The sequence below is a fragment of the Zophobas morio genome, unplaced genomic scaffold (assembly GCF_036711695.1).
Source record: "Zophobas morio isolate AGI-343-1 ecotype UQ-CSIRO unplaced genomic scaffold, CSIRO_AGI_Zmor_V1 ptg000009l, whole genome shotgun sequence".
NCBI classification, from domain to species: domain Eukaryota; kingdom Metazoa; phylum Arthropoda; class Insecta; order Coleoptera; family Tenebrionidae; genus Zophobas; species Zophobas morio.
Window position 1 is genome coordinate 2,855,574 of NW_026972114.1, and position 14,262 is coordinate 2,869,835.

At 36.6% G+C, this 14,262-nt stretch overlaps 1 protein-coding gene and 1 long non-coding RNA gene across 2 annotated transcripts in view; one reads left to right on the forward strand and one right to left on the reverse strand.

The window, feature by feature from the left end:
* Positions 1 to 14,262, reverse strand: part of LOC135125673 (CTP synthase-like) — a gene marked incomplete at its 5' end in the record, with an annotated part of 671,166 nt that overhangs the window by 444,315 nt on the left and 212,589 nt on the right. The gene's annotated exons all lie outside the window — the stretch shown is intronic.
* LOC135125585 (uncharacterized) lies at positions 6,267 to 6,973 on the forward strand. The gene is made up of 2 exons (XR_010279908.1): positions 6,267 to 6,449; positions 6,662 to 6,973. It is a non-coding gene; the product is annotated as an uncharacterized LOC135125585 (long non-coding RNA).

Sequence of the window (14,262 nt, forward strand, 5' to 3'; positions counted from 1 at the left end):
AATGCCAAAAATCGGTTCCAAGAGGTCAAAGAAGTTTAATGATTTTAAGCAGACAAATCTCGTTGAATATTCATGAAAGTGCATCAAAGACTTTAAAAGAAATAATGGCTCACTTAAGAAACGATGAGATTTTCAAGACTATTTGTCATGATAGGTTAATTATTTCGTATGGAAACAAAATCGTTAAAAAGCTTAGTGATCCTCATCACGCAAAAGAAATACGAGCAAAACTAAGACATTTAGGCCGATTTCTAGAACACATTAGGACACTGGAACCGGAAATTACAGATTTATGCTCTGTTTTTCATCCAAAGCATTATAGGTCTTGCATTAAGACTGCACAGTTCCTTGCTGGGATGAACAATGGAAAATTTAAAAGTCCGGCTGTGGCATTTTCAACTGGTATTATTTTGAAAAAAGTTGCTAAACATATGAAGACATTTTTAATTCAAAACGAACTAGTGGACCAAATAACCACACTGAAACAATTTTCTCACCTATTAACTGAAGATTACGGAACATCTGTAAATAAAACAGCGATTAAAAATATGACTCAAGATAGAAGAAATAAAACAGTAACTCTTCCAGTAATGACTGATTAGAAAAATTCTACAAATACGTTTGTGAACAACGTATAAAAAGTCTTGGTTCATGTACAGAAAACTTTTCGTATAAAGCTTGGAAAGATTTAGCCTCTTGTACGCTTGTTTCAGTGCTTGTTTTTAATCGAAGACGGCCAGAAGAAACAGAATGTTAATATCGGTTTTTGTTAATGCTAAAACTGTTAATGTTAAGGAGGATGTAGAACTGTTCAATTATTTAGATGTTACTGAAAAAGAAGCAGCAAACGAATATTTATTAATTCCATTAAGAGGAAGATTAAATAGATCGGTTAGTGCTGTAGTCGATAGAAACACATACAAATGCTTGAAAACCGTGATTTTGCACCGCAATAAAATCGGCGTGAATGACAAAAATCCCTATGTTTTTGGGTTACCAGGAGGCGATGGGAGGGAATCTAGACATTTAGAGGCATGTGCATTGTTGCGACATTTTGCAGGCCAGTGCCGGGATTTGAAAAATCCAAGTAGTTTGAGGGCGACACTTTTAAGGAAACATCTTGCCACTCAATGTTCAGTTATAGGAATGGAACAGAATGAAATAGCTGATGTTGCCAATCATTTAGGGCACGCAGAACAAATTCATCAAGAAATATATAGGTAGGCTCTTACTGATTCGCTTTGGTAATATGTTAATTTTTATTACACGCAGACAGTCCATAAACACTAGAGAAATAACGAAGATGTTTAGGCTACTTAAAAAAACGTTGTATAGACCGTCAACTGTAGTTTCCTCCGAAACAGAGAAGACACAGCCTGTATGGAGTGGAAAGGAAACGGTACTTTCCAACGGAGAAAATTTTATATCAACTGAACACACAGACATTACATCGGAATATAAAGGTAACTTGAAACTTAATACAAACATAGTGAATATTTTAAATGAAATAGTGTAAAATACGAGTAACATTGTTTTTGCTATTTAAATTTTTTATTAGATTTGCCTTCAACAAGCAATGCTTCGACCCTTTCCAGCAACGCCATAAATCCAAAACTAAACATGAAATGTGTAGTTGTACTTTCAAGACTAGGTAAGAAAATAGTGAAAAACTAAAATGTATTTTTAAGGTTTCTTTTAATTACAGATACATACAAAAAAGGTAACCATCTCGGTCAGGCTTCGACAGATGATACTTCTGAACAAATTTTCCATTGGCTTAAAAAGAAACGTACATATTTGAGATTATTTGTAACATTTGAAGTTTAATGCTTTTTTTTTCATGTAGAAAGTATAGACGATAAAATTATAGGAGAAGAAACTTCAGCTGACCAGACTAGTTTATTAGAAAAGAGTATGCGCTCTACAGAAACTACAAACTATTCCTTTAATAGTGATGATAGTGTCAAAGATCCAAATTATGAAGTAACCGATGACGAAGAAGAGAGTTTTGAAACAAACTATAACAGTAAAAAATCGAAAAGTAATGTTACACTTTTGGCAATGTTTATTTTTCTAGGTTACAAATCAAAAACGGCAAATCTTCGGAGCATTGTTAAAAAAAATTTTATTGTGCTAGAAACAGAGACTTTAATATATAGACTGGCTGTGTCACGAAAAACGTGAAGTTTTTCGACCGCCATATTGCTTATAACCGTAAGTGCGCGAAATTTGAATTTTCCGGTCACAAAATGCAATTTAAAATGTTAAATAAAAAAGACAACAAATTGTAATTATTTATTTAGCATTAATTTCGTGAATTTTTGTCTTAAAGAGATAGCTTTTTCACGCGAAGTACTTAAGCGGCACTCATAACCTATTCCGAGAGTCAAATAATTTCTCAAAATTAATTTAAGCAATAAATAAAAACAAGAATTATTTACGTCCAACTAATCCATACTAAACAAATGTTCATTATGTAGAAAAAAAATGTATGGTCCTACTTTGCAAAGTTAAGGCAAACATTTTAGTTACCAAATCATTTTTAATGGCCATATTTACAAACAATCTCGTAAGTCCCGACATACAACCACTTTTATTTCGAGGTCTAGAAACGTTCTGTGCTAGAAACTACTGCTGCTAACCACCACAACCTCACTTAATTTGACATAAAAGTTATAACAATGGCGTCCATACTACCATGCGCCGTGGCTTCACCAAAATGCATTAGAAATGTTACTAACAGCCAGTCTAGGTATTTAAAGTCTCTGGCTAGAAACAACACAAAAAGGACTTGGTCTACTCCTGAAAAAAAAGATGCTAGAGAGATTTTTAAAAAATTTGAACCTAAAGGAAATTTACCATCCTTACAGATGTGTAAAAATTATATTACTGAACATCCTTCATTAACTGGAAGAACCCCTGCTCAGTTAAAGGCATGGCTGAATAACGAGTTCTTAAAACTTAAGCGTCAACAAATCAACACAACACCAACTAAAAATAGAACAGGTACTAGCGGAAAAGTAGTTTAACAGTAAATTATTAAATAGTGAAAAAACGAACACTTTGCTCTCGTATTGCATTTTTTTTTTTTAATGATGACCTAATAATTACGTATTCTGAGAAGGGTGATTCATGAAAAAAGGGATTGGATTTTTTAATAGGGTCAGAAAAAAAATAGTTTATATTGATTTTTTTACTAGTTTGCGTAACAGTGGCTGCGCCTAGTGATATCTTTCAAATTCACATTCTGCATAATATTAGGTGTTAATAACTTAATTTAAAAAAAATGGCATTTAAATAAAAATTACTAACTTTCGTGTGATTGTCTATATGTAAATCTTTACTCCAAACTAGTTTCGAAATCGTATATAAACTTCTAATACGCTTTTTTTTTTCTGTAGGGAACATTGCCTGGGTTACGCCTGAGAGACATGCATTAAGAGAGGCATTTAAGCAGCACATAAATAATCAAACGTTACCATCCTTAGAAGAATGTGCAAAAGTGAAATTGCTATATCCTACTTTGGGGAAAAGAGCAGATCAAATAATCAAAGCTCAAGTAAACAACGAAATTAAAAGGAGACTGAGGCTTTAGGATATTTCTTATATCTAATAAATATATATATATACACGATAGATATACATGTATTCATATATACTGTTCTCTTCTAGGTGTTACAAAAATTATCATTTGATGACATCGGATTAGTGTGCCGTGAAGATGAAACAATTTTAGGGTTAATAAAATTTAATGCCTCTGCTACAGCTAAAGAAACCCACGGGGACCACAATATTAGACAAATGGCACGAATGCTTGGTGGTTTACTAATTGAACTTCGGAAGTTACGTCCTGACGCTTTCGTAGATATAAAAAGTGTTTTACATCCTGATTATTACAATGAGATAATTCAAGCTATTTATAATATTTGTGGCCTGCATAAAATTACATATGATTTTAAAACTCCGAAAATGGCAATGAAGTATAGATCACTTATTACAAAATGTGTAGAATATTGGCAACGAGTTTATTTCAAGAAAAATTTAAGCTGTAACTCTGACGAAATGCAAACACTTCTAAATTTTAAAAAATTGTTTCATAGTGAATACAATGCAGATGTTAACAAAAGAGCTTTAAGGACAGCTCTTGAAAATAAACTTCGAAAAAAAAAAGATTTACCTGAAGTAAGCGATATATACAAGTATTCATTTTAATTAAAAAATAGAATAGAAATACTAGCAAATTTATTACGGCAAGACGGATTTAAGTATGGTGATTGGCTTGAATTTGGAAAAGTTTTGTTGCTACATCTGCAACTGCTAAATCGACGTCGTATAGGTGAAACCATTCGTATTCCGTTGGAAGCATTTAATAGACGTGAACGCATTAATGAAGAAGACAAAACTACCCTATCTAGAATGGACCGGATTATAGCAGATAAGTTAGAAGTTATACAATCCATAGGAAAAAGGGGAAGAATATTACATTTTTTGATAAAAAAAGAAATTATTTGTCGGATTGCGTTGTATGTAAATTTACGAGTAGCAGCAAATTTAGAATATAAAGGCGATTACTTGTTCACTTCTGGCAACGGACAATTATTAAATGGATACTCGGCCATTATGAAACATTTTACAAAATCTGGAGCTTCAAATCCTTCACTTTTAAGAGGTACATCTTTGAGAAAACAGGTCGCCACTGTGGCTCAAATGTTTAGTCTCAGTGACAATGACATCCAACAGATAGCCGACTTCATGGGACACGATGTTGAAGTACATAAAAGAGTATATAGAACACCTGAAAAAACACTGTTAATCACTAAAATGTCAAAGTACTTCATGGCAGCCGAGGATCTAAATATTTGTAAATATAAAGGAAAAACATTGGAAGCAATAGGAGACATGGCAGAAAAGGAATTTACTGAATATATGATATTCAGAAGATATTACCCCTGAAATTCAGTGGCGGCTCGTGACTGTCTGATGTGGTGAGGCGATGATAGAAGTTTGACAATAATAGTAATATTACTTGGTGTTACTAGTTAGTAATGATAGAAGTCTTGCCTGAATACCGGTCATTCCCGGGTCAGTGGTAGGTCCTAATAATAATAATAATAACACCCATAACACATTGAATCAACAATGTTTTTATAAGTAAAAATTTTGTTCAAAGTAGCACTTTCTTGGAGGGATTCGGGAATAGTTGTTGTGTTCTTTTCTAAATGTTTTAAGCCCATGAAATTTTTAATGTGTACTTTGGAACTTTCATGTAAATTTGCACTTCGGATGAAATTCTTTAAATCGTTATATCCCAGGATGTGTAAATATTACGGCAGAGCCATTTACATGTTTCGTAGGTACCAAGTTGATTTATAAGACTTGGAGTACTGACGATTCTGTCGCTTATCAATGGAAGTTAAATGAATTAACTATTTTGACTGCTCGATATTTAGCAAAATTTGTCGACGTTCTAGCTCGGTTCACTGTGAAAACGGCGTTTCAAGAAGCAACATGACGATATCGTACTCGGGATTTATTTTTCACTCACCTGTACCTATGAAAGAGACAATAACACAAAACACCAACACGTGGGTTTTTATTCACGTTCATGCTAATTACCCACGCACCCCGCAACCCTTACCGTTCTGTAAAATAAATGGAAAAATGGTTTAATGAGTACGCCGAAATTGGCCGAGAAGCACCGAAGATATCGCCTCAGTTCCGAGCGAACGCATGTATGGGAGTATAGGAGCTGAGCCATGGAAATCCGTGTCTGTGATTGGGCTGCGCTGGTTCAAGTGAACCGACGTTCTGGCCGCTTCAGCTAAAGAACTAGGGGCATAAATCGTACGGTATTCAACGGAAAATGTCAGCAGGAAGCATAAAAAATAAAAAATCATGTACAGATTTCCCATTTCAACATATTTTTGTAACTAAAAATGTATTGAAAACTCTTTTTTAATTATAAATTAAGTCAATCTGTTCTTAAGGTATATGCTGTGAGGCGTCGCCTCACTTGCCTCATCTGACGAGCCGCCACTGCTGAAATTGATAATTTAAGTGAATTACAAGAAGCGTTTACTGATGAAATGGAAATGGAAAATGCTGAACAGGTGTATTCACAAGATGCAATTGAGACTGAAAGTACGTATGTGCATCCTAATTTCAATTAGCTAGACTAAGGAAAGTAAATATTGTAGGTTTTGTACCAACCATACATTTGGAAAGACAAAACTTGATACCTGCATTGTCACAAATTCAAAACCAACCACAAGAAGCATTCATTGATGAAACAGAAACGGAAAATCCACAACAAGTATATTTTCAAAATACAATTGAGACTGAAAGTACGCAGATTTTGTACCAGACATACATTTGGGAAGAGAAGACTTTCCTGCACTGCCACAAATTCAAAGTAATGTACCAATGCGATCCCAGCCAGTACTAATTGAGTTTTGAAACCTAATTTATAGAGTTGTAATTTTAAGTAATTGATAAGATACATTTTCCGGTTAATATAAGTAAAATTAATTGAATTAGCCCTTTTTGTTTCTCATAAATCTCTGATAGTATTCAAAAATTTAATTTCTAAATGATGTTTTTTTTTTAATGTCGTTAGTGAAATAGATATAAGAAACGATTCAATTAAGGTGCTCTTTTCTAGAAAAGAAATTGACGACATATTCAACACCCACAAAAAGAACCACAAGACGAATAAAAACTATGTGGTCCCCAAGGGAGAAGGATCTGGTGAGGTCCCACTTCAGCAAGGAACTTCAAACGGGGAAATTACCAAAATTTTGTGACATACAGGCATTCATTAACGAGTCACGTGGGCAATTAAAGCCCCACCGAACAACGGCAAAGATATATGCTTGGATTCAGGCAGCGATAATGAGTTTAAGTTAAATTTTAAATTTTCTTTTTTAAATGTTTTGTGTTAAACCAGGATGCGTAATAAATATAATTACTCAACTGCGTTTTTTCATTACAAATTTACAATCGTGAGTTGTGCCACTAATGACACGTTATGTAAAGTCCTAATTTAGTGGTTTTTTTTATTTTATTGAAAAATCGAGCAGCCGCAATAGACTGGATCATTTCTGACATGTATATAAAATGTGTATAAGTTTTCATAGTTGTTAGAATATTAAAACTCATTTCAGTTTGATCGCTCTCACATTCAGTATTTGGTTTTTGCACAATATTTTTATGTCTAAACAAATATTTTTTTAGCATTTTTGAGGCAGGTAGTAGTAGTCAATTCTCTGGTTATTTATATCCTTCATGTAATTTTCAAAAAATGGTAAAATTGACTAAATGATTTGAATGGTTTGCGTTTTGACTGATTTAGCGTGGCACTCAACCAATAGCGACCTCATACGCAAAGTTTGTTAAGTTTATTAAAATATTTTTCCCGCTCCCACGCTGATCAGTATCGCGTATTCCAAAATAAAGTTTGTGCACCGGCAAAGCGTAACACATAATACAGGTTATTATTATTATTATTATTAATATTATTATAACGCGTTTCCGTATGCACTGTATTGTTAAACGCAAAATACCAAAACGACACCCACGCACTCCAGCTGTTCGAATATTTCGCGCACTGTATCCTAAGATATGCACCTAAGTTGTTGTGTGTATTTTCAAGTGTTCCAAGAGTCTCGTGGTGATATGCCGTTCAATTTAGTTTTTGGATATTAAGGATTTTGCAAACTTCAGATAAAGTACTACAAAGAAATTCACATCCTTGATCGGTGACAATTTCATTAGGTATTCCAAATCTTAATATGAAATTGTCTACAAATGCCTTGGCAACTGTTACAGCTTCCTTGTTTGGGATAGCATATGCTTCGACAAATTTGCTTAGCTCGCATTGTATAGTTAAAATATATCGGTTATTTTCAGAATCTTGTCCGAGTGGTCCGACTATGTCTAGAAAGATTTTTTGAAAAGCAGACTTAGCTGTTGTTGTGATTGACATTGGCTGAATATTTAGTTTTGAATATTTGATCCGTTGACAATCGTCACACTTTTGTACAAATTTTTCTACAGCTTTTCTTAATCCTGACCAATAAAAATATTTCTTGACATTATTATACATTCGATTTATGCCTGCATGGCCTCCTGTCGGAAGCATGTGAAAGTCATTTAAAATTATTTGTCGCATTTCTGGATTTTCGACAATTTGAACATCATTTATTATGCTGAGTTTTAAATTTAATTTCCTTACTTCATTTGGAGGTTTTATTAATTCATTTAAAATGTTGTGTGCACACATTTTTCTCTTCGTTATAACTATTTCCGGAATATTATATTTCGTAACAACTGTATGAAGATCTCTCAACGCTGCTTCTAAGGCACACGCCGATCGAGTTTCTTCTTTCACGTAAATTTCTTGCTCATCAGCTTTACATATTAAATTGCCTACTTTATAATCGTAAGTTTTATTGTTAACAGTTGTTTTAAATTCTTTTTTGTCTATTAACCTTAACTCAAATGATTGTGATGGACATTTTATCAGCTCCACTATTCCAGGGTGATCAAGTCTGTCATATGAAACCGATTCAACGTTTTGATTTTCAGGTTTTTTATTTTTGCTTTGCGCTCGAGTTATTGCAGAAATGGTTTCGGATACACCGTTTCCCATTTGTTTTAATTCGTCTGATGTTATCTCTATACGCGATAAAGTATCTGCTACTACATTGTCTTTTCCTTTTAGGTATATACTTGATTGTGAAATCATATTCTTGAAGAGTTAATCTAAATTTTGTTAAACGACTAGGTGGATCTGACATTCCGAATAAGTACACTAACGGTCTGTGATAATAAACTTTCTTCCAAATAAATATGGACGAAAATATTTTACTGCAAATACGATTCCTAATAATTCTTTTTCTATCGTACAGTATTTTGATTCGGCTGCATTGAGTGTTCTACTAGCAAAAGCAACTGGTTTATCATCTCCGTTACAAAGTACGGCTCCTAATGCAATGGAAGAAACATTCGTTTTTAAAATAAAAGTGTTTATTTCGGAAAAATTTGGATATTGCAAAATTGGTGGTTTTATTAGAGTTTTTCAATGTTTCGAAAGAGATTTGACATTTCTCATTCCAATCAAATTGTACATTTTTCCTTCAATTTTTAATATGTAATAGTTCGCAAAAGCTACAAATCTTTCTGCATCGTTTGCATTTCGCGGTATTGGAAAATTTTGAATACATTTAATTTTGTCTGGATCGGGCGATACACCATTAGCTGAAATTACGTGTCCTAAATACAAAATTTCTTTCCTTAAAAATTCACATTTGTTTGGATTTAATTTTAAATTAACTGATCTCATTCTTTCCAAAACTTTGATTAAATTTTTATTGTGATTTGCCAAATTATTACCAAAAACTATTAAGTCATCCAAGTATACAAAGCAACTTTCGTAATTTAGTCCCGACATAGCTATTGTCATGGCTCTAGAAAAACTTGAAGGAGAAATTTTTAATCCCATTGGCAGACGCTTCATCTGATAATGACCTCTGTCGGTAATAGATGCTGTAGACGGTCTACTCTCTGGATCAATTTCAATTTGATAAAATCCTTGGGACAGATCTAAATGTGAGAAATACATAGCTCCTGACAATGAATCTAAAATCTCAATGATAGATGGTAAAGGAAATTTATCGTCTTCAATTTGTTTATTCAATTCACGATAATCGATTACAATTCGCCATTTCTTTTCACCATTAGGACCAGATTTTTTCGGAAAAATTAATAATGGAGAGGACCATGCTGAAGACTTGGCCTCTTCGATTACCCCATCTTTCATCATTTGGTCAATTTGCGTGTGTATTTTACTTTTTTGTGATTGAGGAAGATCTTCTATAAACAGGTGTTGTGTTGTTTTGCAACTTAATACTCTGTTTATAAATGTTGGTCACTGTAAGAGTATCGTTTTCAAGATAAAAAACGTCTGAATACTTGGCGCATATTTTCTGAATTGACATTTCCTCTTCCTTATTCAAATTTCTCATATCTAAATTATTTAATAGCCTATCTACCCTATTTGCCGATTGTGGATCCTGGCAGGGTCGCCATGTAATAGATTGTGGATTGCCATGTAATAAACGTTGCTTTAATCTGATGGGACCACTTGAAGAATACCCACTCAACCTTTTAAACCCATTTATTCACTACCGATGTACATTCGTGACTTAACGCTTACTCTATAAATAAAAAGAATGCTTACTGTACAGCTGAAGCCAGTGATGAAGAAGGAGACGGTGATATTTCCGGAGAAGGGAGTGTAGAAGATATTTCTAATGAACAAACAAGTCTAGATATTTCCGATGATCTCCTAGCACTAGGAGAACCACTTTTTGAACCGTGACGGCCCCAATATTTCGACCCAGAGAAAACAGCACCCATGCAGAAAGTTCAGAAGAAGAGGACGATAATTTAGAAGCTGAACCTGTACATGATCATATCTGGACAGCAATTGGGAATGCTTGAGATAGATTTCAGTATACGGAACACAGGTATAAACTGTGATAGACTTCCAGACGCAGAACCTATAGACAGTAGACATGATAGCTTTAGAAAAGAATCGATACGTCGACCAAAAATTCAATGAAAAAACCATCAGGGGAAAATGTCGCGAAGATCACGAGATAAGTATTGTTGTTTATCAGAGTAAAGTAAGTTATTTCTTCATTTTATTGACGGCTCTGTAATGTAATCGAGTGCGTATGGAATCGTTTTTGAGTTACGCGAATTGCGCCTGCGGTAGGAGTTCGATCAAACGGCCTAAGGTTGCGGTGTAGTGGTTTTGTAGTCGCACTGATGACAGTGGCAGCGATTCGAAAAAACGATGTGTTGTGTGTTCATATAAGAAAAGATACTATTATGTACTGTGGTGCATCTTGTGACGTTCCACGATGTCCCGTGTCTTGTTTGGAAATGTATCACACCTTGAAAAATTATTGAAAAATGTATCCTAGAAATTATTTTCTTTTCTGAAAATGTTACAGATGTAATTGTATATGCATCATTGACGGTAGTTAGGTTGTGTTTTTATAATTATGTACTATGATACTATGAATTTCGTTGATTTTTCGGACACACACGAAAACTCGAAATATTCGATCTATAATATCCCACTATGTAAATATCCGCATCGGAATCCCACAGGGCTCCGTACTATCACCCATTCTATACCCCATATACTGCAGTGATTTTCCCATTACAAATACCCCCAGAACTAAGACGTGACGCCGAACGAGACACCTCCATCACACAAGAAGCACTTCGGTGATATGACGTGTGGGCCAAGAACTGGAAAGTAAAAGCCAACCCTACAAAATACCAGTTCACGTGCATGACATTGCATGACGAACAAACTCCACAACACAAAACAGTTAGATACTTGGGCATAACCTTTTCCGAAAATTGTTCTTTAATTCCAGACGTCTAAAATTCCATAAATAAAAATCCGACATCCCCAAAAACGAATTCAAACATGCACCTACCGTCCTCTTGGAGACCCTGTGTCCCGACCCAAACCAGGTTCTCCTAGGACTTTGTTGAGCAAACGCCGATTCCCCGTCCCCAACATTACTACTCCACATTCAATAGGACAAGACTGAGACCAGACCACACCCCGATACGACAACGCTGTCCACCAGGACGACACCTCTCTCCCTCCCTCTCTCAATGTTTCAAAACTCTGCAAGCGAGTGTCCCCACAAATCGTGACTTGATGAGCGACCAGCGCAAAACACTTAGAACAATGCTGGATCTAAAATCGCAGCCAAGTGCACCGTCAGTTCGGACACTATATCTGAGCTCGAGTCTGTACCGCCTTTGACGGCAAGCGAGTCGACAGAGAAACCCTACGCCATCAAACAGCTCAAGAACAAAGTGCCCGTTTTCCAAACGAAGAGAAAGGACACTTCCCCCTGCAGAAGAATCGTGACCGGTGAGTTCCTGGTCACGCTCCCCAAGCCGGTAAGGGCCATCAACGAGGTGATTCTCTGGCCAGCAATGATGTTCACAGACAGCGAAGTGGGAGCGGGCGGCTTCGACGGATGGTCATCCGAAGAACCAGCTTGAAGAAAAAAAAGAAGTCCGCAGACAGTGACACGTCGGCCTTGCTACAAGACACGGAGTCCACTACAATTTAGACGGACTCCGAGCTCGGAGCAAGAAATTCCAACCCTGTAACCGACACATGATATGTCACAAGCGCATTTCCCACCACTTCAGGCGCCGTTGAAGTTAAAAAACCGGTTTGTGCCGCTAGAAAAAAATGGAAACAGAGATAAGCAACTCTATAAACACCAAGTCAACGCCGACGCCGACAAAACCGAAGCCTCCGCCAGTTATTATTTTACATGGCCAACCTAATGATCATAGAGCCTTCCAAAGGCTACCATCTGACAACACAAAAGCGGGTTATGTATGGAGGACCGGAGACCCTCTACTAGCAATCAAAATCAAAAGATTAGCCACCTCACCTACACATGTAACGAGGACAAATTCCCCGGTTTTGTCCTCAGAGGACTTGACTTCAAGCGGGAACTGGAGGAGCTCAAGAAGGAACTCCAAGAGGAAAACATTCATTTCCTGCGCTAGACTGTAAATAATGAAAGGAACTAAGCGAGCTGCAAAGGCACAAATACGTAATACTAAACACGAAGTTAACCTGGGACAGGAACTACAAGAATCGCCGAATAACACAATTCCACACATGCCAAGAGTGGGGACATGCTACTTTGAACTTCAGGAGCAGGTCCAAATACCTAAAATGTGCAAGACCACATAGAGTAAGCGACTGCGATCCAAATTTAACGAAGCTGAAGTGCGCAAACTGAGAGGAAAACATTCATTCCATGCGCTAGACTGTAAATAATGAAAGGAACTAAGCGAGCTGCAAAGGCACAAATACGTAATACTAAACACGAATTTACCTGGGACAGGAACTATAAGAATCGCCGAATAACACAATTCTACACATGCCAAGAGTGGGGACATGCTACTTTGAACTTCAGGAGCAGGTCCAAATACCTAAAATGTGCAAGACCACATAGAGTATGCGACTGCGATCCAAATTTAACGAAGCTGAAGTGCGCAAACTGTGCTGGAAACCACACGGCAAACAACACAATGCTCAACCTACATAAGAAAAATCCAGGACCTCCAAGCGACCGAGGTGGCGCCAAAGAAATACATTGAAGCATATCTCCTCAGAACCAACCCATGGTCGCAAAGGAAAACCCCACTGCCACCCCAACCAACGCCGCTGTAGTCGCCGTCACCAACACGGCCGCCATCCCCAGCAGCGCGCAGCCCAGCAACGCGCCCCACCACTGACCAACAGTGCGCCTAAAAGTGCCCCGGCTAGTGAGTGCACGGGTCTTTTCCGTGTCCCCACAGAGCTCAAAGAAATGTGCAATCTAAAAGAAATGGTGCCGGCGATTACAGATTTTAATGCGCTCCTAAAAACCACCAAAACGAAAAAGAAGTCCCTAGTCTTCGCGCAATTTACTGAACAACTAGATAACTACGACAATGAATTTCACTACTAGACTGACAATCACATGGTGGAATGTCGACGGACGAAACAACAAACTGATGGGTGACTCATCATCGGTGACGGCGGCCCAGTGGTGGTTCTTAAAATAATAATAAAAATACGATCCCTTTCTTCTCGATCTTATGATTTCGTGCAAAATCGATGCTAGACAGTGCTTCATTAGGAAGAATAAATTATATAAATTTCTACTTGTAAAAAAAGAAAAAGAAGGAAAAACAAAAAAATATTAACAAAGATGTCCCATGACCTGACTTATTTACATATTTATCACAATCAATCAATCAATCAAACAAATCAATATATTGCTGTTATTACTTACTAATCAAAATCCCGGAACAAAAATACGACCCGTTTAACTCTACGTCATGACACAGGCGGGAGCATCGCCGTTCACAGCGCTACCACAGCCGCCATTTTCCCCCGCACCAACAGCGCCATCTCATCCGCCATTATAAAGTCACTAGATAGATAGATGGTTATCTAGGGACTTTAGCCATTATGGACATCAACGCCCTCAAGTGGTGGAACAACCTTCGCTCTTGTTGCCACCACAACGGTCGAGTACTTAGCACATCGTTTCTGCAGAACACAATCGGCCACTCTAAATCGCCAAACTGAAGGAGAGTCTCCGTGACCCCAGCCACTCTACCGCCCAGACCCAGTGTTGCCCTTCGTAC